At 43.0% G+C, this 26,559-nt stretch overlaps 1 protein-coding gene across 1 annotated transcript in view; it reads right to left on the minus strand.

Annotated features, from left to right (window-relative positions):
- Nucleotides 1-26,559, minus strand: part of Arhgap42 (Rho GTPase activating protein 42) — a 236,703-nt gene that overhangs the window by 146,109 nt on the left and 64,035 nt on the right. The window lies entirely within an intron of this gene.

The raw sequence follows: 26,559 nt of genomic DNA on the forward strand, positions 1-26,559 counted from the left end.
ACAGCCTTATCTACCTCATCAGACACCACCACTCAGTTGCATTTTCAGAGGCATCCCTCTCACACACACATTCTTAGTGGTGCCAAGCTGCCCTGTACCTTTAATGGGGAGGGATCTTCTATCTAAGGTAGGAGCGTCCATTTCTTTCGCTCCACACATTCGCCTCATCCCAGACATGCCAGCAGCTCCTTTACTTCTCCTCCTAGCCACTCACTCTTCTGACTCTAACAATTCCTTTCCCCTACCAGTCTCTCAGGTAGACACAGTCTCTCAGGTAGACACACAGAGCCGGAGGCAAAAAGGACCATCAAAAATATCCAGGTGGTAAGGAATAATGTAATACAATAATCTATCATTGTTCAATACTCACCAACTGATCACCTGCGTTTCCTAAATGCTAACCTAATAAGGGAAACCGGTGCCTTAAGTGTGCTAAGGCCAGATCTACCTCAGGTAAATATCACATGTCTCTATCTGGACAGGCCAGATCTACCTCAGACAAATGCCAACTCCAAAATAAAATAATAATGATTCTTTCTCTCTAAGCCTTTTCTATGTCAACAGTATCTTGTCAAACAGAAGGTTCCTAGCCACAGCACGGAAGGTTCCCAGCCACAGCACGGATGGACAGCTGCAGAACGAGGAGACGGCAGAACTTCATTCCAGGACCTGCCCACCAACATCCCAGGACTTCACAAGATACCCTCTCATCCCCCTGACCCCCAAGAGCCAACCAACGCCCACTATTCAGCTGGAAGCAGTCTTTGAGAGAAACGTCGCTCCATACCCAGGCAACCACAATTTTTTTCTTTTTTAAAAAAGGAAGAGTCAGGGATGAAAGGTTTACAACATGCCCCCACGGTCAGGCGTGTTCGCATATACCTGACGGACACTTCCGCCTAGCCAGTTCCAGGTCAGGATAGCCATTTCCGGGTCAGGGCATCTCGCGTGACCAAGATCCGTGACATTCCACTAGCCACGTAGGTGTGCAACGTGGCCATGTGATCTACACGCTTGCGTGTAGTAGTGACGTTGATCTGTCCACGCCCAGCCTTTAAAATCCGGCGCCATGTTCCCGGTTCCTTCTTCTTCTTCCTCCTTCTTCTCTACACACGTGTTTCCCGCAGGCCTGTTCACTCTCTGTCCCTTTACCTTTAATAAAACTCTTGTTAGCGGATTCTGTCGTGTTTCGTGGCATTTCCTTGCAGGGCAAGCACACAACGCAGCCGAAAAACTAACAGGAAGGAAGGAAGGAAGGAAGGAAGGAAGGAAGGAAGGAAGGAAGGGAGGAAGGGAGGAAAGAAGGAAAGGAAAGAAGGAAGGAAGGAAAAGAAACCCACCTCATGGATAATTACTATATGCTAAGAAAAACGTATCTCAAAAAAGAGAAAGTTTTAGCTCAGGAGTATGATTGCATATTACATCTTTACTTCCTCTGAGTAAAGAAAGTTGTCAGAAGAGGTTGGATAGTTTGATGGGCCCCGGGTGTCTTACTTTCTTTCACTGTTGTGATGATAAAATATTCTGACAAAACCAACTTAACGGAGAAAGAGTTTATTTAGAGTTCACAGTGCAGGGTCTCATCCATCAGGCAGGAAGTAGAAGAGTACCAAGAGTGAGGCCCTTAGTCACACCACATCTGGGCTCAGAAGCAATGAGTGCACCTGCTTCTTAGCTCCCTGGGCTCCACTTTTGGGAATGATGCCACCCACGGTGAACAGGTGTCCCACCTCCATTAAAGTAATAAAGATAACACCCTGCAAGAATGCTCAGAAGCCCATCTCCTAGATGAGTCTAGATTCCTGTCAAGTTGCCGGTCAACACTATCACAATAGGTGATTGATTGAAGGGAGGGAAGGGAAAGAATCAAGGGAGGGAGGAAGAGAGGAGACAGAGAAACCACAGCCAGTTACAAACTGCAAAACAAAGACACAAATAGCACGACCGTGATATACTAGCTGTGTCAGAACTGAGACACTCACTCATTACCATGTGAGTGCTCAGTGCTAACTGAACTGTCCTGTGTTGAGAGAAGAGAAGGATGTGTGACAACCTGAAACAAGGACACATGTCAAGAGCAGAATGTCAGGAGGTGGTGCTACGAATGAAAATCAAGGGACAACAGGGCAGTCATGGTCCTGGAATAACAAAAGAGGAAGATCCTACAAGTTCTTTGTTTTCTAACAGCCACAAACCTGGGAGGGCACAAGCTGCATAGGATGCAATTTCCCAAAGTTAAATCACATCCATCACAAGTCAGCCAGAGAGGACCCTGGAGCGAACAGGACTTCACAGAGGATCCACCTATCACAAGTCAGCCAGCGAGGACCCTGGGGACAAACAGGACTTCACAGAGGATCCACCTATACAAGTCAGCCAGCGAGGACCCTGGGGACAAACAGGACTTCACAGAGGATCCACCTATACAAGTCAGCCAGCGAGGACCCTGGGGACAAACAGGACTTCACAGAGGATCCACCTATACAAGTCAGCCAGCGAGGACCCTGGAGCAAACAGGAATAGGCAGCAGCAGCCTAGACCCTCTCACTTGATCAATTCAGGAAGTGACCACAAACATGCTGCTGGGTCAGGCTTGAGATACCTGCTGATGCCCACAGGCTCCATGAGGACACCCACTAAGCTGTGGATGCTTTATATAGATGTTTGGTTTCCAGGAAGAACAACTCAGATTCTCATTCTCCCACTATCTCTCCTTGTTAAAAAGGGACTGATGCCATTTTCTACTACACTTGAACTGGTCTGTTTCCCATAGAAATACTATTAATAAACTCGGCATGATAATAGCTAATTATAATATAAATGTCTGAGAAGACAAATTTTAACATGCAAAAGAAATAGAATGTCTGGTTCCCCACAACAAAAGTCACCCGCCCTCCAGCAGTTTGGGGGAATTGGACCCAATCTGACAATAAATTTTGTTCCTTCTTTTTCTTTTGTTGACTTTTCAGGGAAAAATCTGTAAAAAAACAAAACTCAAAGAACTAAAACTGTTCTTTTCAAATATTATAAAGCCGGTTCCACTTAAAAAGTACATATTTTTGGTCCAAATGAGGATATTTGTGTTCTTTGAGAAAACAAGCACATGGGAACACTGGCTATTGTCTCCTAAATTGGCTAGTGGTCTACCGATTTCAGAAGCATGTGGCTAAAGCTTCAGGGTATTTCGTTAATAGTTTGCTAGAAGAACAAAAAGAAGACAAGAGTTTCACAAAGCAAGTGTAGAAGTCTCCTTATTATCATATAAACTAGATTCTAGGAGAACAGCTGCCTGGGGATCTCCAGTCTCTCTCTGTCTCTCTCTCTCTCTCTCTCTCTGTCTCTGTCTCTGTCTCTGTCTCTCTCTCTCTCTCTCTGTGTCTCTCTCTGTCTCTGTCTCTCTCTCTTTCTCTCTGTCTCTGTCTCTCTCTCTCTCTCACACACACACACACACACACACACACACACACACACACACACACAACCAAGATACCGCCAGAAGCCCAGTAGATCCAGCTGGGTACTTTTCCTAGGCAGCCACTAGAGATGGAAGGATAATGTTAGCACCGCTGGTGCACAGGTCCACAAATGCTTCAAAAGACCAGGATACCATAGGGGGTGGGGGTGGGGGGGTGTGCTGCAAGCAGTTCCTTTAAAATCAGGAACAAGGCAAGGATGTCCAGGCTCACCAGTCTTACTCAACATACTACTTGCAACTTTAGCCAAAGTAACTGAGCAAGAGAAAGAAATAAAAGGGACGTAAAAGGAGAAGGAGTAGACCAAATGACCATGTCTGTGTGACATGATTCTATACTTAAAAATCCTTACATGGGCTGAGAGGTGGTTCAGCGTTTAAGAACACTTGCTGCTCCAGCAGAAAACAGTTAAAGTTAGATTCCCAGCACCCACATAAGGCAACTCACAGCACCTATGAGTCCAGTTCCTAGGGAAGATGCAAAAATGGCCTCTGCAGGAAAACACACAAATATGCACAGACACATCCATAAAAATAAATTCAATCTTAAGAAAGAAAGAAAATCCTCAGGACACCATTGAAAGTTTCCTAAAAACTGATAAAATCAGTGAAGCAGCAAGGGTACAAAATCAACACACAAAAATGAGTAGCAGGCTGGTGATGTAGCTCAGTGGTGCAATGCTTGACCAGCACGAGCAAGGTCCTGTTTGACCCCTGTACGACACTCACACATACACGGGCACAATAGTGCCTATGCATTGGCAATAGCTGAGAATAAAACAACAGGGAAACAATCTTGTTCATACAAGCTTCTAGAAAAATAATAAAAGCTAGAAACTAACTCGAGAAGGAAGGGGAAACCCCGCTAAGGGTAAAAATGATAATATCCAGGAGGAAGGAACTGAAGGAGGCACTGAGAGATGGGAGGGCTGTGCATGGATGCAGAAGATCCGGCCTGTACAAACAGCCTGGAGACTGAAAGAGAGTCACAGATTTGGTGGTCTGCATGAAACACCACTGAAATCCTTAAATTCTAGTGCAAGTGCAAAAGCCCCCAAATAGCAAAAGAGATCTTGAGCAAAAAGGACAATGCCAGGAATATCAGAATACCTGATTTCAAAATGTGCTAGAGACTGATAAAAACAAAAACACCACGGAATTGTCAGGGAAGTGAGGACCCAGAAATATGCGCACACCATTGCATTTATCAACCTTGACAAAAAACAACCCTTCTAACAGACAATGCTGAGAAATATGCTTCTTGCTTTGATGGTTCCAACTAGAACCTACACCTCAGCTGCACGCAGATTGGCTGTAGTTTCTGTGGCTGTGATAAAATATCCGGAAAAATGACTTGAGGAAGGTTTCCAGAGCTTACTTTCCTGTTACAGTCCATCATTGCAAGGAAGTCACAGCTTTGGGAGCTTGAGACTGGTTTCATCTCATCAAAGCCAGAGTAAATGCACATAGTCTCACCTGCATGCCTGTACTGAGCCCACCTTCTCCTCTTACAAAGTTCGGATCGGATCCCCTGTCTGCAGAATAGTGCCACACACACTGGGCTGAATCTTCTCACATTTGTTATTTTAATGAAGACATTCCCCTATACACATGCCTACAATCCTGCCCAATGCAGACCCAATGTAGACAATCTCTCAATGAGACTCTCTCCCTAGGGGTCCTGGGTTGTTAACAATTAAAGTTACTGTCACAAAAAAACTTAACTCAGAATGGACTTTCATGGAAGAACCAAGACATTGAAACACCAGAAGGAATATGGGATAACACTTGGATGCACTGTGGCACAGGCAACAACTTCCTGATGCTTAGGATACAAAATTGAAAACTGACATACAGGACTGGATCAAGTCAAAATGCTTCTGCACAGCAAAGGAAAAAACCAGGGCAGTGAAGGGATAACACACAGATGGGAGAAACCCCCTTCCAAAAATCCACATGCCTAAGGACTGATATCCAAAGATATAAAGAACTCAAAAGAATGGATAAGCAAACAAGTAAGGCAGTGAATGTGAGCAAAGGATTAGCAGATGCAATCAATACATGAGCAATGTTCATGACCTTTATCTATCAAAGAAATACAAATCAAAAGTGCATTGAGATTCTATCTTACCTCTCTCAGAGTGGAGATAATCAATCAATCAATTAGAATAAATACCAGCAATGCTGTGTTTAATGTAACCTTTGTACACTGCTGGTGAGAATAAATCATTGCATCCCCTGGGGATCAGTATAAAGTCTCCTCAAAAACACAAAAACCAGAGCCACCATGTGATCAGGTTATACTACTGTGGGTCTACACTGAAGAACTCCTCACGTAAGAGACACCTGCATATCCACATTTATTGCAGCACTAGTCCCAATACTGAGCTATGCTATCAGTCACCTGAGGTGTCACACACATCCATACACACAGCATAGAATACTACTCAGCCATAAGGAATAACAATCCATACCCTTTGCAGGAAAATGGGTAGAACCTGATGTCATGCTATGCAAAATATGCCAGGCACAGAAAGACAAGCACCCCACATTTCCTCTTACTTGTGGAAAGAGGAATATTTTTAAAAGTGAAACCGCAGAGGAACTACTGGAGAGGGATGCAAGGACCAGGGACTGGGGTGGGGGTGGGAGAGGGTGAGAGAGCGAACTTGGAAGGAACGATAAGAACAAATGATTGCCATAGGCATATAAGAAAATCTCAGTGAAGCTCATGAATACGTGTAACTGGTATGCATTAATAACTTCATTTATTCAACACTACTTAAAAGAACATGAGAACTACAGGAAGCTTACTGTACCCAGGACCTTGAGTAGGAAGCATATGAAGTAGTTCCTCCAGCACCCACCTCCTATGAATGTTCGAGCCATTTTTTCAAAGGTGTTGCCTAGGCAAAACCTAAGAAGATTGATAATTATATAAAAATGTCTAGTATCAATACAGAAAAAAATGCTTATGACCTTTTGTATTTTATTTATTGATATTTGATATAAATATGAATAAAAATCTAGGTCCAGACTAGCATCTAATGTAATAACCATTACAATTTTGACCACACCTATTTTCATGATAAGAACTTAATTTAGGGCAACTTCTTCAAAAATGATACTTAATACACAATGGGGTTCCCACCAGTGAGCGTGATTTGAATCTCTAAGTTAGAACAATACATCTGCACATTGCATCCAATGTGCAAGAATAAAAATACTATCTTTTAGTCTCTGGCACATGAAATACCATAAAAAAAAAAAGCCAGATACCTCAGAAAGTTATGTTAGTTATCAAAATTCCTGTCACCTGAATAAAATTTTCCTGGCAGTATTCATTGATAATAATTCTTAGCCTTCCTGTCCATCTGCAGTGCATGATTACGGGTGAACAACCAAGAGAGTTTCCTATATAAATTTTAACTGCAAAATTTTTGGAGGTCACAAATATTGTTATACACACCCCTTTTATCCCCACAACATAGTTTTAGAAAAGCCCTTGGGAACTACTCAGATTTATTCTTCAAGTGTATTTGTGAGAGGCCATGTGAGTACAAAGATTCACAAAGGCAACAGTCAAATCTCATCCTAGATGGTGATAAAGTGTAGCGATGGCCTGGACATATTTGCCAAAAATGGCCATTCTCCAACATTCCTGAATGTCCAAAATATCTTTTTCCTAACTTCATCTTTTAAACAAGCTGAAATTCACCCAACTCTTTTTATTTTTTAACGAGAAAACCTGCCAAGTGTCTGAAATGAAAATGAGAAGACAAAGCCAGGTATGGTGGTCCATCCTTTTAACCCATCACTCTAGAGGCTGAGGAGGGACAGGTATGGTGGTCCATCCTTTAAACCCATCACTCTAGAGGCTGAGGAGGGACAGGTATGGTGGTCCATCCTTTAAACCCATCACTCTAGAGGCTGAGGAGGCACAGGTATGGTGGTCCATCCTTTTAACCCATCACTCTAGAGGCTGAGGAGGGACAGGTATGGTGGTCCATCCTTTAAACCCATCACTCTAGAGGCTGAGGAGGGACAGGTATGGTGGTCCATCCTTTAAACCCATCACTCTAGAGGCTGAGGAGGGACAGGTATGGTGGTCCATCCTTTGAACCCGTCATTCTAGAGGCTGAGGAGGGACAGGTATGGTGGTCCATCCTTTTAACCCATCACTCTAGAGGCTGAGGAGGGACAGGTATGGTGGTCCATCCTTTTAACCCATCACTCTAGAGGCTGAGGAGGGACAGGTATGGTGGTCCATCCTTTAAACCCGTCATTCTAGAGGCTGACGAGGGACTATCAACTGGAGTTTGAGGCTAGTCCAAGAAACATGGTGAATTCTAGGACAGCCTGAACTAGAAAGTGAGACTATTCAAAACCGAACAGGACTATGGTATGGCTCAACAGCTACCTGCTGTCAGACCTGATGACCTGAGTTCAATACCCAGGACCCACATGATGGACGGCCAAGACAAAGTCCCACACATACTCCCCTGAGCTCCCCATGGGATATGTGCACCTCCCATGTATGTATCAAATAAATAAATAAATAAAATTTAAGGACCAAAGCAAAACTAGAAAGTAGATGACTCCCTGCTCACTACTGACGTAACTCAACAGTCATATACTCTCCTACTCAATGCTCCAAGCCCCCTCAGCATGAGCTTTACATATTTTTAAACCATGACAGCAAAACACTGTGTTAAATTCTTTCAGACTTCTGTCCTCAATTGGAAATGGCACCCATCCCCAAACAAAAGCAGAGGCCACCAGTTCAGCGGCACACACAATCACAACCTGCTGTGTCATTTTACTAGAGTAAGCACATCCCTTGTGGATTTCAGAGGAGCTATAGCCAAGAACTAAGAGAGCCATTTCACGAGTCCCAAGGAAAACAGGAAAATCTGTAGGAGTGTAGAGAGGCTGGACTGAGTTAATGTAATTTTATTTTATAGGTTCAGGTGAGACTTCAGCAAGAACCTCTTCTCTGCTTGGAAGCAGGAAATAGGGCTGTGAAGGAGCCTTCTGGACTGGTTTTCACACATAGGAAGAGGACATAGTTCGGCGATGTGCCAGAACAAGTGAATTAGTTCTATGTTTCTAAAACTGTCCACACCAAGAAAAGTAAAAATAGCATTAGTGCACAAAGCCAGATAGCTCTGTATGCTGCATGTGCGTCTGTATGTTACAGTCAAATGATTGTGTATGCCGAATGTGTGCTTGTGTGTTACAGTCAAATGATTGTGTATGCTGAATGTGTGCTTGTATGTTACAGTCAAATGATTGTGTATGCCGAATGTGTGCTTGTATGTTACAGTCAAATGATTGTGTATGCCGAATGTGTGCTTGTGTGTTACAGTCAAATGATTGTGTATGCCGAATGTGTGCTTTTATGTTACAGTCAAATGATTGTGTATGCCGAATGTGTGCTTTTATGTTACAGTCAAATGATTGTGTATGCCGAATGTGTGCTTGTATGTTACACTGCAGACACATGCATGGACTTACAGGACATCAGATTCTCAGGGGTTCATGCCAGGAACAGCTACTGAGAGAATTGTATTTCTTTGAATAATTACAAAATTCAAGAGTAGCACAGAAGTGTTGTCAATGGCAAAAGACTTTGACTGCCAATCAATTTAATCTCAACACAGAGCAACAAGCACAACCTGCTTGTGGCATGCCCAAGTAGTAAATACTGTGTCAGTAAAACAGGTAGTGGGATATGAAAACCAGCCTGCCTTTCCCATCACATATGGGCATCCTTGGCCTTCGCTGCAATGAGCATCTCTGGTGACAGACCACCCACTCCGCCACACTGACCTCATTTATGACCACAATCCTAGTTGCTATTTTCTGGAAGCCACAACAGCAAATAAGACTTTCCACTCCATTTGTGGCTGTAAGTTCCACAGAGACCTATTCCCAGAGCCATTAAGTTGCTCGCTAAACTAACAGTGGCAACGTGGGTGAGGGGCCATGGAGGTTGGGGTAGGAGTATGAATGGCCCCTGACAAATCCTTGCAGGTCCCCTTAAATACACATTAGCACTCACAGACATTCCTCTTCCAACACTTCACAGCCCCTTGGAATCAAAGTCACGCGCACACACACACACACACACACACACACACACACACACACACACACATACACACACACACACACACACACACGCACACACACACAAATAAACAAGTAAAAAAAGTATTCTAAGTATTTAATATCATGGCATAGTTTCCTATTAAGTATCAAATAACAATAAATTCACAGCCTACAGATGAACAGGATAGTAAAGCTGAACTTGTACCAAGCTGACCTGGTCCTCCACACAGAGTCAGAGATGCCCTAGCCCCCCTCACCCATCTTAGGACTTTTCTCTTATGGTCACACAGGCCTCATTTGTCTGAGCTGCCCTCAGATCACAACCCAGACTCCTAACAGGGCCCATCAAGGAGTCCTCTCTTGGAGTCCACTGATCACTTTCACTTCCCGTGATCACGTTCCTCCCTCACCCAGACTTCTCAGGCATTTGCAGGAGTTACAGCCTATGGACCAGAATCTTTCTGAATTCCCAATTGCTATCCTTCCGCGTTTCCTCCACACCTGGGTTCTGCTATCTCCGAGGTTCTCAGGCACCTGTAACATCATTAAGCAGGTCTATCGGTGTGTATTCTAACCATGCTTGCCACTGTACATCTGGGCTGAGATCCGTAACTCTTCCATCTTTCACCCTTTTCTGGTATAAATGGACACTTGGTAGAGCTTCTCTTATACTCACTGGCATTAACATCTGGGCTCAAGAGAAGAAAGAAAGCTAGAGACTTGACCTTCAAAGGGAACTTGCTTTGGACTGGTGATGCAGCTCAGTTAGGGCCATCCTCTACAGCATGCATGAGCCCTGGATTCCAGTCCTGACCCACCCCCACCCAGAACAGCATAAACCCAGCCTGGTGGTGCATGCCTCCAATCACAGCACCCGGGAGGCAGAGGCAGGAGGATCAGAAGTTAAGAGTCATCTTCAGCTACACAGTGAGTTTGAGGCCAACCTGGGGACACATGAGACTATCTCTGAGAGAGAGTGACAGAGACAGAGATAGAGAGAGACAGTGACAGCAAGAGAGAGATAAACACAGACAGAGAGATGGAGGGAGAACTTGCTGTTACCGCTCCTTATTATCAATATTACCTATTAAAATTAAGGAAATTCTCTTTCCTCAAATAAGGAAAGTGACAATGGGTATACACAAATAATACTATGCTATATACTTAATAGTTTTTTCCTTAGTAAACACTCTTAGTAGATGAAGAATCTTTAATAATCCCGACTTTGAAAGCACCAAGCAGGCTGAAGAGATGACTCCATAAATAAGGGTATTGGCTACTTTTGCAGAGGACCTGGATTTTGCTCCCAGAACACATGTAGCAGATCACAATCTCCTGTAACTCTAATGCCCTTTGCAAATCTCCACAGACACTGCACTGTTTTGGTGCACATATGTACATATATGAGGGCAAAGCACATAAAATAAAATAAAATAAATCTTAGAAAAAAGAAAATGCCAAGCAAGCAGGGAAATATGTTTGAGAGTTCAGTTTTATATGTGTATGCTGGGCTTACATATATGTTTGTTATGTGTGCATTATACAAAAGACCAAACAAATGAGTATGTAGAGATATGAAAAGAGTAATTTCTCAATGCCACAGAGTTAAACTTAGTTTCAACTGTGTTTTTCCTAGACGTCATCACATACTTTACATGAGTTTCCTCTGAATTCTTCAGAAGCCCTTTAGTTGAGATCTTGCCCAGCATTATGTGTATCAAGTCAAGTCATAGACTTTGTTTTCTTTCCAAACATACAGTAAGATGCTCTGGATATCCTTCTGTATAAATAAAACACTGATTGGCCAGTGGCCAGGCAGGAAGTATAGGCGGGACAAGGAGAGAGGAGAATTTTGCGAAGTGGAAGGCTGAGAGAGAGACACTATTCTGCGAAGTGGAAGGCTGAGAGAGAGACACTGTCAGCCACCGCCATGACAAGCAGCATGTGAAGATGCCGGTAAGTCACAAGCCATGTGGCAAGGTATAGATTTATAGAAAAGGATTAATTTAAGATATAAGAACAGGTAGCAAGAAGCCTGCCATGGCCATACAGTTTGTAAGCAATATAAGTCTCTGTGTGTTTACTTGGTTGGGTCTAAGCGGCTGTGGGACTGGCAGGTGACAGATTTGTCCTGACTGTGGGCCGGGCAGGAAAACTCTAGCTACAGTAAGATGCTAACAAAACTCAAGAACTTGGTGGAACTTATTGCCTTGTTTCTGGTGTTTTACACCAAGCCTAACATCCATCTGTGATCCAAAGCATTAGCTACATTTCACGGAGGAGAAAGAAAGGGAAACTCGATGGCTGGACAGCTTGCCCCACAGCCCCAGAATAAATGGGTGAGGAAGGAGATATTTAACTTGACTGATTCTAAATTCTTCCTGCCAACCATGACTGCAAGGGTACATCAGTGCCAGTCTGCTACCCTGTCAGGTTAGAGGAGAGAACCGCCATCTCCAAAGACAACAATCTGAGAGCTTTGTGCTCAGAGGGTGAGTAGGCACCAAGCTTCCGGCCTCAGGGGATGCATCAGGACGTTATTAATGACAACCACCCACTTACACACCCACCAGGCTTGCCACCATCAGAACTGACCTCCCAGCTAGCATTCCTTCACATTCTGCAGCCCCATTCATACTCGTCTCCACCCAGTCCTCCTGCTACCCCCTCTGCAAGCCTCAACAACCGCTTCCCTGCCCAGCTTCACTGTCCACAACCGCCCAGCCCCCTGTAACCTTCTGGCTGTGATTCACACACTCACAAGGACACTAAAAGTTCAAGTTATCTAAACCCTTTGGTTTGTGTTTCTGGCAATTCTTTTATTCAACCCTAGTTTACTCCAAATCTTATTTCCCACAGAGGCTATCTCAAAAGAATGTTCCTTCTCAAGAACCCAACCCAAAATTCCCCTCATTCTCACCAGATGTCCTGGCCTCCTGCTCCTCAGAGAGACATCAGGGAGTCCTGATCAGCACTGTCCGCTCTTCCACTTCTGGCCCATCCTCTCTGGAACTGACTGCTCCCCATTCAAGCTTCTCATCCCCACACAAACCCTGCGTTCCTGTTTCTCCCCTCCACACTCTTTATGTCATCACCTCTCCCTCCTCACACAGTGTCCTCATTATTTCTCTGTTGCTGTGATAAAACATTCTGAGAAAAAGCAACTTGAGGGGGAGAGTGGTTTGTCCCAGCTTACAGGTTGCAGTCCATTATTGAAGGAAGTCAGGACAAGACTCAAGCAGGAACCAGAAGAAAAAATCACAGAGGAAGGCTGCTTACTGGCACTATCAGACTCATGCACAGCTAACTTTCCTTATATAGCCCAGGACCACCTGTCCAAAGAATGGTACCACCCAATGTGGACCGAGCCTTCCTACATGGATTAACAATTAAGAAAACCCCCAGAGACACACCAACACATTGATCTGATCTAAGCTATCTTTCCGCTCACCCCCTTCTCAGGTAACTCTGGGTTGTGTCTAGGTAAGAGTTAACGCTAACTAGAACACACAGTTACTATTTCATGGCTTGTTCTACATACTAACATGAAGCAACCTATTCTCCAAAGGGTAGGGGAGGAGCAAGAAGCAGGACACTGGGTAGGAAGAAGGGATTTACTTGACTCAGACCATAGCTCTGTGCAAAACTCTTTATTCTTCCCCATATCTCACGAGAAAGTCACATGTGAAACACACAGACCTGTCAATATTCTATGCATTTGTCAGATGGGTAAACTGAGGCACACTGGCTTAACAACTTTCACAGTCATAGAATAGATGGTCCACATAGTTAAATTTTTACTCCAATTAGCTCACCTGAAATATAGACACATGCCCACTATTGCAGGAGTAACACAATTGCCCCACATCATTATCCTAAATTTAACAAGTCAAATTTCTGATTGGAAATTTCCAATAAGATCTTGTTTAAATCTCAAACAATATGAATCAAAACTTAGTTCATAATTAATGTTCTACTCACAAGGACCCTTGCTATACAAACACATAAATGTGGTTATAATTCGCCACCAACAACTCGACTAAAGGATGATCTTCACTTCTTCCCTCTACACACCCAGCCACCAAACACCAATCTCTCTCCTCTACCCTTCTCTATCCATACTCAGAAAGATCTCCTATCAACATGTGAGACACTAACCCATTTTAATCACTGAAGCCATAACATGATCATCAGAAGGGACCAGGCTACAGTTCAGTGGTAGAGCATTTACCCAGCATGCAAAGCACCAAGTCTCAATCCCCAGCATCATATCACCACATAAAAATCTTCCTGCAAGACTGTGCCAACCACTGAAAGAAAATGGCCCCCAAAGGGAATGACACTATTAGGAGGTGTGGCCTTCCTGGAGGACTTGTGTCACTCTGGAGGTCAACTTTGAGGTTCATATAAGCTCAAGCCACACCCAATGAGGCAGATCACTTCTAGGTGCCTATAAGTGAAGATGTGGAACCCTCAGCTATTTCTCCAGCACCATGTCTGCCCGCATACCAACATGTCACACCATGACGATAATGGACTAAACCTCTGAAAATGTAAGCCATCCCAATTAAATGTCTTTCCTTTATAAGAATTTCCATGGTCATGGTGTCTCTTGACAGCAATAGAAACACTAACTAAGACAAAGCCTCCTTTGACTTTGTCATGTTACAGCTTAGAATCTCTGATAGCTAAATAAATTGCAAATTTTATACTATAAATCAGTGGTTCTCAACCTTCCTGATGCTGCAGCCCTTTAATATAGTTCCTCATGTTGTAGTGACCCCCAACCACAAAATTATTTTGTTGCTACTTCATAACTACACTTTTGCTACTGTTATGAATGGTAAAGTAAATATCTAATATGCCAAATATCTGATATATGACCCTTTGGGGTTGTGACCCATAGGTTGACAACCATTGCTATGAGCACTACATGTGGGCTCCATGCTGTAGCCATAAGCACCTGATTAAATATATAAATACAAAGCACTATTATTTCTAGTCTTGGTCTTTTCCCTTTGAAACTATTAGACAGTTTCACAGTCTACGTTTCTTTTCTTTATGTCTATGTCCCACCTGCATCTCACCTAAGTATTGGGACCCAAATCAAATCCTCCCCCCGCCCCCGCCCCATTGACTAGCTCCCAGTGTCCCCAACCATCAGTGCCTTCTCTGGCTTTGGTACACTCAAAGCATTTTTGTCCTCACTCTACCCTAAGCACTCCACTCAGTCCAAAGGCAGTACAAACCATGCCTTCTATGATATTTCAGTTTGAAAGGCTGATTTTGTTTCTTACATTCCTGGGAAACTTTCACAGCATCCATATCTTATTTATTCTACAGGCATGTCCTTTGAAAAATCTTTTTCAGGCTTCAAATGGCAGGAAACAACCAGACTTCCCTCTGCACATACAGCCTGTACAGCTTGGTCACTCCACTAGTACAGCTACATCTGGTACCACCCCAACTACCACCAAATCATCATCTCCATTAACAACTCCTATTGATTAAAGTATGGCTAACACCCAGAGATATTCCAGAGAGACACCCTATGTTATCAGTCCACCAACTTTTGTTTACTTGAATGGATTGGCATCAAAGTAACGGACTTAGAAGATCTGCCAGACCAGGGATGGGTAGGAATTAAAAACATCCCACAAAAAAAAAAAAAAAAAAAAAAACAAGATTTTTTTTCTCTTTCAAAAATGAATGAATCTTTTCTATAGAATAGAGGCCAGCCTCATCTACAGAGCAAGTTCTAGGCCAGCCACAAATACATAGGAAGACCCCACCTTAAGAATAAAGGGGAGAGGGCTTTAATTTCCATTTTCCTTGACTTGGGCTTGAGAAAAAAACTGTTTTTGTAACAAAAAGTGGAGACAACCAGGTGCCTAGGTTTCCTGTTCCCTGGGAAGGGACTAATTGGTCTGTCTCACAGTTAAATTTACACATGTTCTAGTCTTTGGCTCATGTCTTTCTCTAAATAATCAGCTGGCCATGGGCATGAGGTGAATTAGATGCCCCCCAGGATCTGGACAAAGATGTAATAAATTCATTTCCCTTCTACAATTTCTATTTCCCAATTTATTTTAAAGTACAGAGAAAACAGGGACTGACTACAGGCCTGCGTGCCTAGTAACAGCTTCCCGGAGTTGCGTCAGAAACAAGGATCAAGATAAAATTCAAGGCTCTGAGACCCCTAATCTTGGGGCCCAGCCTCCCCTGTTTATTCTGATGAAAGGCACTCTGGGAATTTCTGAGACCATGGATAATATAAGATGTCTGTTTTGTGTGAATAATGAAAGGTTCAAACTACACATAAGTAGTAAACGATAGGCTTGTTTTCATTGAGACTGGGTCGAACAGCGCCTGCCATCTTGCTCTGTTTATGTGTCAAGAGACGCTAGGCAAGCACTCTACCAACCAAGCTGCATCTTCAGCACTCATGGAGGATCTGTAAAGATCATTTCTGCTTCTCTTATTGACGCTCATCTGAACGTCTCTGTAGGAAAGAACACCTTCAGTTGAGTCTGGGCCCTCAAAGCTCTTCTCATGGTCCTAGCAAAACTCCTATGAACTGTATCCTTGATGGAGAAACTGCTCCAAACCACAACTTCTATTAATTGGTCACAAAGCCTAGTCAGCTGTTCAGGACTTGCTTTTTTAGGTCTATTAGTCAGCCATGTTCTCCTCTCCAGGCTTCTCACTCTGCATTGCTCCTTTCCCTAGCCATTTTCTCCTCTGTGGCTTGTAAGTTTAGCCATATGTTTTCCAACAACTCCCATGAATTTATTTTTAATTCTTCAGTTTCCAAATGACCCCGAAAATCCCCAGTGCTCTGTGATATCAATTAAATGACTAGTAAGTGGATTTACAGTCTGTGCTCAGGACCTAGGAGCCTAATGTGTAAGTTCAGAAGATCATTGTGCTCCAAATCCAAAGGAGAAGGACTGTGGGCTGCTACTGGGCTCGCTAAGTGCTCTTCCCTCTTTAATAAACTAACGTTGGAATTCTACAAACCATAGCAACATTCCTGTGTGAGAAATATTTTCTACTTACACACACACACACACACAACAAAGTCAGTAGCTCATGCAAAGCCTTGTCTCTCTATCTCCATAGCCATAGAGGAAAAGAGGGAGTGAAAACTAGGAAACTTTAAAAATATATAGCTTCCCAACAGAAATGCATCAGCTATTCTACAAGAACGCAACTGTGACAGAACACTGTCTTGGACTGTAGTTTTAAACGTTGATGAAGAACTTAGGTTAGAGTCATCAGCTGTGAAGTTAGATTTTACAAATAGATTAGGAAGACACCAATAAAACAGTCTCCTAAGTAAATCTTTGAGAAACTCATATCCAGCAAACAAAGTATAGACTGCACCTGTCACACACCTCCATGTGTTGAGAAGCCCTAGTCTTGGGGGCCAGAGCAATAGCTTGGAGCTTGTCCCTCTTTAAGAGGACCAGAATTTGGCTCCCAGTGCCCCAGTCAGGTGGTTCACAGTGCCTGTAATTCCAGCTCCAAAGAATCCAACACCCTCTTCTTATCTCTGAGGGTACTTGCAGGCATGTGTATGGACACACCCAAGCACAAAAATTAAAAATAAAATAAAACATATCTCTGTCACTAGGCAAAATCTGAAAGAGTTCTAAGCAAACCATGCCAATTCCATTTCCTAAGAGCATTCTAGCCATACACACCACCACGAGGGGTTCTGGAGGTGGCTCTTCACAGGAATGTGTGTATACAGGCCAGGGCTCCACAACCTGCATCTGAGTCAGGCTTTCACAGCCAATTGTCTTCGGGACCTGCACCCACAAAACAGCCAAAGTAAACATTGTGAGGGAAGCTGATCTGCAGCAGCCCTCTTACATTTTCCATAAGGCTGCCACTGCCCTCTGAGATACACATGCAGTCCTATGACCTCCCTGATTAGTGCTCTGCGATGGCTTCAGAGCCTCTAGGTCAAGATTCCCCAGGACTACCTGTCCAGACGCTGTGCACACCATTTCCTCTCTCCCTCCTCCTTCGCACAGCACTGCCTTTGCTACAGTTGGAATCTGAACAGCCTCTGGCAAGCTCTTCCTTTGAATGTTTGTTCCTCAGCTGGTGGCACAATTTGGTGAAGCCATAGGACCTTCAGGTGGTGACAGTCTATGGGAGTAGTTCACTAGAGGGAGGTCTTTAAGGATTTATAGCCCAGTCCTTGGTTCCCAACCCTCTTCTGCCACATGGCCCACCATGATGTAAGCAGCCTGTGCCATAATCCCACTGCCAGGAACTCCACTGCACCTCCCCTGGCAGGACAGACTGAAACCCTCTCAATCTGTGACCCACAATAAATCTGCTCCCCATAAGCTGTTTCTGTCAGATATTTTAGTCATCAGTACATAAAAGCAGTTACAATAGCATCCACATCTTCCCTTCCACCAACCAGAGATGTCTTCCCTCTTCATGACTGCTTCTCTACGCCTACTTTAAACAGTGCTGTCTTGGAGATGGCTTCCTTCAGGTTCCATGCCACCCAGCCAGGACTGACCCATCTTGGATGTGGTCTCAGCACAATGTAAGTTGATCCTGTAGCATTTGACCCACTCCACACAACTCTGATTTCATGGTAACTTTTACTGTTGCTTTCCCCAATGAAAGTATAAATATAAATGGCCTAAGCCACTGAGCAAGTTTCAGTCATGGCTGCCTTTTAAGTTCTAATGAATAATGAGTTTTACAGACAGGAAATGCAAGCATAGGCAAGTTTCGGAGTGGAGAGAGCAAGCTACAAAGCAGGTTTCTGACTCTAAATAGACCCACTCTGGCTCTTGCTCTAAGAGAAGACAGGGGCAACAATCATCCTATTATTGTCCTCAGTAAGTCACAGCTGCCACAGTGCCCATGCTTCAAGCAGTCAAGTTTGGGCGAGTCAGGTCACCCAACTTTTTGACTCCTCTGTTCATGGCCAAGAAAGCACCAGGAATATTGATTTGGGGTAAACAGTGTACTTTGAGGAGATGAGTGTGTATTCACCATCCAAGTTTTAGCTAACCTCTGCATTTATCTTGTGGTCTAAACTTTATTTTTATTTTTTTACTGAGCTTATTTTTGAGATAATGGTGTTACTAATAATAGATGAAAGTCCTTTTGATCCTTAGCTACCGATCTTAAAGTCATATGCTATCAGGGAGGGAAGGGGTACTGCAACCATATTTCCTTTGATTCAGCACACTACATGAGGGCAAAAGCTTGGATTACCCTCCAAGGCCCTGTCCCAAGGTGGATGCACAGAGCTTAAAATAGAACATGTAGTCCGTAACTAAACAATAGAAAACCATCTTCAATTCTACTTTGAATTTTATTTTCATGTTTACAAACATTAGGAAACGAACATTTAAGAATCATGTGTGGGTACCTATGTATGTGTGAGCTACTTCCCCAAATTTGGACTACCATACCTAAAAAATCATGTTAGACATATCTAATATGAGACAGAATCTCATTGGGTATCCCAAACTGGTCTTGAACTCATCATCCTCCAGTCTCAGCTCTAGAGTAGCTAGGATTATGGAATGTGCCACCATGCCCAGCTAGTGCATTTTTAGTGTGACTCTAAAATTCCGTTGACCTATGTTTAAGTGGCTTATTTCTCTAAAGGGTTAGGGGCACTTCAGGGAGGCCAGGCATCCAACAAACATTAAGCAGAGTTTACAAACAGCTCAGAGAAGGTGCAGGAACAGCTATAGGAGAGAGGCGGCGCTCTCTGTAGAATAAAATGAAACTACTTTCAGTAGACTATGAACACAAAAGAAGCATTGTCTCAGGAAACTCGTGCACATCAATAAAATACAACAAACAACAACAACAAATTTGTTTTTTTCAAGCTTGTGACATGGCAAGTTTTCCTGGTATTTTTCTTTCACCAGATCCTGAAATTAAGAGAATATAAACTAATTTTGAATTAACTGGTGTTTTTTTAAACATAGATGAGCTGAGCATGGTGGCCCACACCTGTGAACCTAGCCCTTGAGAGGATTGGAATGTCAAGGCCATCCTTTGACTACACAGTGAAATTCAGGCTAGTCTGTGCTACATGAGAACCTGTCTTAAAAAAAAATAAACTAATTAAGGTAAGACAAAACAAATAAAATATAAATCTGACATATGATCTTTCTAAAGTAGCATGCTCACTCTTGCTAACTTAGGAATCCCTTTCACCCACACTCAACTGTTTCCAGCATTATTTGTGGGTGGTTTCCATGAGGGTATAAAAATAAGGGTGGTTAAAAAAAATAGAAGAAATGGAAAACAATAATTCAATTGTCCAACTGAGAGCTATTAAAGAATAAAATATGCTTCCTCCACAGAGTTCAAAAGAAAATGTTATTTGTATAAACAATCTGGGCTTTTGGGAATGTTCCACTTTGAAGACTTCCTGATTTACCTAACCACACTTAAGCGAACTGAGTGATGGGTGGTGAAACCTGACAGATCTTCTTTTGAATCACCAAACAGTAGAGAATCTTTTCCCTTGAATTTAATAAAGTATCAGAGGTCTCTTTTCAGAAAACTTGTGGTTGGTGATAGTATTTTTTGCTTATGACATTTTTTAAAAGAGATCCCAAATCAGCACTTAGCAGTCAGATGCCTAAGGGTCAAAAATGCCCAATCAAAGTCTCACGGCTACCAGCAGTTCCACTTCATGAACCTTGATAGCATCTAGCAACCCTGAGAGCAATTACATGGGTGCCAATGTATGGGTGAGCTTTTGAAGTTGGTAACCAATTTCTGAAGAAAATTGTTACAGAACCATTTTCAATAATATAATCACTAGTTTAGTTTGAAGAAAAGTGGGTTCTAAATTAAAATTACTATTGATCTTTTAAGTAGAAGAGATTCTAGGTTTATAATACATCAGTTATGTTTATTCTTTTTCTCTCTCTCTGTGTGTGTGTGTGTGTGTGTGTGTGTGTGTGTGTGTGTGTGTGTGACTTCCATATGCAGGCATACACAAGTAAACACATGCTCATGCACAAATGTATGCCTGCATGTGTATTCCTGAGTGTGGAAGCCAAAGGTTAATGTTCCCAAGGTTCTTCCAACGCTCACACTTTATTCTTTGAGGTAGGGTCTCTCAGTTGACCCCAGGGCTTGGTGATATGACAAGTCTCCCTAGCCAGTTTCCTCTGGTGATCCCCTATGGGCACCTTTAGAGGGTGGAATTTTAGGCAGGCCACCATGCCCACCTGGTATTTCTGTGGGTTATTGGGTATTGGAACTCTGGTCTTGTTTATGCAGCAAGCATTTTAGCTGCTGGGCCAACTCCCCAGCACATACCTGTTAGTTTTCATCAAAATGCAGCTTTCTATCTCCAAGTGTTTCTACCTTCCATAAGAATTCCCTCATAATATTGAGCAAGCTGTTGATCAACAAGGTGCTGGTCAAACCTCCCACCTTGTTAAAGCACAAGGAAACTGCAACTTTTCCACCTGCCTCACTGAGGCGGTGTCTTCACTTGACTCCGTGATCCCTCAGGCTCCAGAGTGTGTATCAGTACTTCACTGCTGTATCACACAGGCCCTTGGCCCCAAAGAGGTAATCAAACAACACATATTTGCACTCGAATAAAACAATGTTGACTCAAGCACACCCAGTAAGCTGGGTGTGGTGGCACACACTTGTAATCCCAACACTTGGGAGGTGAAGGCAGGCAGATCTGGACTTCAAGGTCATTCTTAGGCCCATAGCAAGTTCAAGGCTAGCCTGGACTACATGAGATTCTGTCTTAAACAAAAGCAGGGCTAGTGAAATGAGTCAGGAGGTAAAGCACTTGGGAAGTAGGAGACACTAACAACCCTCATTACTATGAGCACACAACACTGGAACAGGAAGACATTAGGTCAGATCAAAAACAGCTAGATGATTATTACATAACACACTCTACCTCTGAATCACACAACAGGTCTCACCTCAGTTGGCAGGTGGCTGTGTCTTACCTATCTCCAACAAAAGAATGTTCTGTTTAGATGTGTCTAAATGAATGAAGTCTTCATCTAAAATATTTACTAGCAAACTGACTCTCCTTCTTGGTAAATGTTTAGTCTCTTGAATACAAATCTCATATCTTCCCAACTTTCCCCAGAGTCTCCAGAGAGTCTCCCTAACAACACTGCATCACTATCTAAGCTGTTTATGATCAATTGCACATGCACTGCCAGATGACTTCCAGGATTGCTCAGGACAAATAAACTTTGCCCTGGATTAAGGCCTAACACTGTACTGGCACTAGCTCGACTCAACTAAAAGTATCTGAGTTTCTTTAAAGTCTAGACTTTCTTTTAATAGGCTTGGGCTTAGGAATTACTTCAAGGGTTGGAGAGATGGATCCGTGGGTAGAGCACTTGCCACTCAAGAGTGAGGGCCTGAGTTTAAATGAGTAGAGCCCGTGTAAAAGCTCAGCTTGGTAATGCACACATAATCCCAGAACTGCGGCCAAATGAGAGGTCCAGATGGGGAGACTCCTTGGAAGCTGCCAGCCAGCTGGCCTGCAATGCTCAACCACAAACAATGAGGAACTCCCATCTGAAACATGCTGAAAGTTGGGACCAACACTGAGCTTGTCTTCTGACCTCCATCTGCACAGGATGGTATGTACACACACACACACACCCCTACATTCAAATATGCAAACACATACATGTATCACATACACAAAAATATTAAAATTAACTTTTGATTATAGACACTAAATAGAAGAACAAATCAGAGAAACTTGCATGTTCCACCTTTGATATGAATGGACTAAATTCTAGAATAATGTATGAAGATGCACAGCTTTCATTATCCTACACTCTTAAGAGCTTAGTTAACCTTAGAAGACTACTTGTCTCACAGGTAGGCTCACAATAACATCTTTGAACTTTCAAATATTTAAACTGAATAACTGTAAACGTTAGAGTCCACAAATCGCCTCACAAAAGACCACCACTCACGTCTGCAAAAGCAAGAGTGTTTATTTCTCAAGAACAAATTCCAGTATGCTGGGGTCAGCCACACAACAAAATGGCAGCAACCCCAAGAGAAGCTCCCAGGCTCCTTTTATACACAGCTAGGGGAATTCCAGGGACAGCTAGGTCATCTCTAGCAAACACGATTGGTTAAGCAAGCAGCAGCTAAATTTGATTGGCTGCAGCATCTTTGGACATGTCAGGGCAAGTCCGGACAAGCCCGGCCCCCTGAAGTGACAACCCAGAAGTGGAGCCATCTCATAAACAGAGTTTTCAATAGAATAAGATTATTTTCTATATGCAAATCCTTTTGTTCCCACTAGTCTTAAAGATGTGCACATAACTCATGATGAAACACAGCCAATCTCAGCATGTGTGGGCACCAGGGATACCAGTGCATAGGGTAGTGTGTTTTTGTATTGGAAAATATTACTCATCATAATAGATCATAGCAAAATAACTATGTATTTTGTTCTATCTACCCTATAAATATATCACTTGAGAGAAAAGTTGACACTTACTACCACCATCAATTTCTAACTTCCAGATTCCTAACTCAGTCTTCTTAGTTCAAAACTCCAAAGTGGTACACACAGCAAGCAATTTGAGCACAGTTGGAAGGTAATTTGACTGGACTCAGCAAGCTGCTTCCCCTCATCAGTGCTACATGCAGCAGGCAGGCCAGCGTGTGCAAGCAGAAGCCCAGAACTCACCTATCTATCCTTGGAGTTGAGAAGCAATGGCTGCTAGCAGTGCATGGCTGAGAAGCAGTGTGCAGAATAGAATGTTCTATTTGGGACTTCAGCACAGGAGTGCCCCCAAGAATTCCCTATTGAGTCCTGGATAAGTAATTCCAGTTTCTTTTGGAAACCAAATGTCGCTGGCAAAACAGAAACAAAAACAAAAACAAACCAACAAACAAGGTCAGAAGGGCATGGGTGTAGGCAGAAGAGGGCAGTTGAAGAGCAGGAAGGATTTACCGGCTGGACACTGGCCTCCTCACTGAACGGACTCCCCAAAACAGCTTTCACAAATTAAGTAGCTCTGGTAAGGCCACAACCTTTTCTTTACTCAAGGTCTGTAGTCTTCTCCTCCCACCACAGGCACATGAGAACCATGCATCACACCTGTCCTCCCGTGTCCTGCTCTCAGCACCATCTTTACACCCAGAAAGCCTGCCGCTGACTTTACACATCACTGCACTCAGGCCGCTTACTTAGGAGAGATCTTTTCTGGTGTTCTTAAACCATGACCTGGCTTTACAGTCAGGTCAGGTGAGTCTCAAGGCTATTTTGGCTGAGGCTGCTTGGCCATTAGTCAATGCTGGGACTAATCCTCTCTCTCTCTCTCTCTCTCTCTCTCTCTCTCTCTCTCTCTCTCTCTCTCTCTCTCCTCTCTCCTCTCTCTCTCTCTCTCTCTCTCTCTCTCTCTCTCTCTCTCTCTCTCTATCTCTCTCTCTATCTTTCTCTCTCTCTCTCCCTCTGCTTCTTTTTTTCATTTTGTTTTGTTTTATTGCTTTATCTTGAGACAGGGCCTCACTATGTAGCCCTGACTGTCCTGGAACTCACTATGTTGACAAGACTGACCCCAAATTCAGAGATTCATCAGCCTCTGTCTTCCTTCGGAGTGCTGGAAATAAAGGCATACACCACCACACACAGCTCTGTCTCTATTTTATTCCTCTTTCATTGAACTGAAGAAATTAAGAAAAAACTCAAACTGGGCCTTCGACAAGTCAGGGTTAGGACATGAAGTGTTGATCTTCCCCTGCAGAACTGGAGCTGTTGAGGGTATGTAAGGGCATCCGTTGTCCACCCCAGCAGCCCCACACTTCAGCCTGCGGGTATGCATCTCTCTCAGTTCCCTGTCCATGGAAACAGATTGGGATAACCTCTTATTCTTGTGTTAGGAGAGATTAGTCAAAGTCTTCTATCACCCACAGAATTTATTTTAAAGTGCCTATACTACATTTGGAGGCTGAGTTTTAAGATATAAATGTTGGGTGATTAACATAGACAAATTTACTATATTTTTACATTAGTTGTTATGGAAATAATTTCTGCTTAGAAGAAATCATTTGGCTTAGGACTAGGAATGTAGCTCATTGTAGAATACTTGCCTAGCATGGAAATCCTGGGGCTCCATCTTCAGCAGCCCAAACACACAAAGATGGATCAGGTAGCTAATCTCTTATGATGTTGTTCTTGGTTGTCAACTTGACTATATCTGGAATGAACTACAACCCAGAAGTGGAGGGCACACCTGCGATCCAGATCTTGAAGCTAGAAGACATAGACTTTTGATCTGGATCTTGAGGCAGGATGACACAGGTCTTTAATCCAGATTTTGAGATAGAAGGACACACCTTCAATCTGGGCCACACCTGCTGCTGGAAGCCTATATAAGGACGTGGAAGAAGGAAGCTTTTGTTCATTCTCCACCTGCTTGTCCTCAACCTTGTCAGCACATCCATGCCTTCACTGGCATTGAAGCCTACTTCTTCAAGATTCCAGCATATACAGAAGACCAGCTGAGACACCCAGCCTCGTGGGACTAGATTCTTGGATTTTCCATTCACAGCTAGCCATTGTTGGACTGCAGCCTGTAAATCATTCCAATAAATTCCCTTGTATTTATATACAGTGTTGTGTCATACACACACACACACACACACACACATATATATATATAAAAATTTGAGTTTATATATAGTTCTGTGACTCTAGAGAACCCTGACTATTATATCTCTTGATATAAAAGTAGCAAGCAACATTTACCCCTTAATTACCCATCACCACATCTCTAATCTATTATCTCATCCCACAAAGTCTTAAACATTAGAATGTAGTTAAGTATTGGCAGCTTACAGTACGCCTTCATTTACTGGTCAATGAACACCTTTTAAACCTAATCTACAAGCAAGCAGAAATAAGAATATTCATTTACTTAAGCCAGAAAGAGTCAAACAGATGAGAGATCAAGTTCACCACAACCCTGGGAAATTACCTAAGGCCTGCTTGGAAGGCTGCAGAGAACCATGACTTAAACCCCACTCTGCAACTCCCACATCCTCCAAGTGTGACTTCAAGAGAAACTTGACATCAAAGGCTTACTGGAAAGTTAAAGACTGTACAGATAGCTGTTCTTGCATTCTTAGCAGTCATAGGTGAAAGATCAATCTGGAGCAACCAGATATACCCCAGACATTGCTTTATGAATTTCCATAAATCCATTATATGAACCTGATGGAATAAAGTCACCAAACCATTAAAAATGATGCCTGTTAAAACTGAGAAGTATTTGCATAATCCCCTACAAAAGAAAAAATACCAATTATATGTTTCATTCTATTAGAAACACATAGAAAAACGAAAGCTTCTTAAATCTTACCTCCAAAAGACTGACTCTCATGAGGTAAGCCCAAGTCAAACGCCCAGACTTATAGAAAGGGGCCTAGCTTTCATCTGCACAAAATTTCGTTTTATAACTAAGTAAAAAATAACACAATTACTTGAGTATTATTTTCCTAAATGATGATGCTGATGTCTTATTATCTTAGCAATAAAATCTAGGCTTTATCTGGCTGTGTTGGGAGCCATATAGATTCACAAGAAAAATTTCAAGAACTGACAGGCATACGCTAAGCAGAACAGCATAGCTAAGCTTGTGAAGACCTGGGGCGACGAGCAGCCCGACACCGCAGTTCCAGATGGTGATGGTCCCTGACCACTCATGCTGACCTTTCCCACTCATCCCAAGGATGAAAGACAAAGGGAACATGTCTAATGTTCATGTAGGAAGCGGGGCTCCCCCTACTTCCTTCAGACTCCCCGACAGTTACAAATGAGCCACTTTCCAACCCAGATTGTAGGAAGAGCCATCCACAAATCCAAACACCAGCCATACTCATGCTCCCCTCTCCCAGAACCTCACACTCCTGAACACATAGCTCCTAAGTAAGCATTGGCT

This window comes from Peromyscus californicus, unplaced genomic scaffold, assembly GCF_007827085.1.
Source record: "Peromyscus californicus insignis strain IS unplaced genomic scaffold, ASM782708v3 Scaffold_11__1_contigs__length_118956290, whole genome shotgun sequence".
Classification (NCBI taxonomy): domain Eukaryota; kingdom Metazoa; phylum Chordata; class Mammalia; order Rodentia; family Cricetidae; genus Peromyscus; species Peromyscus californicus.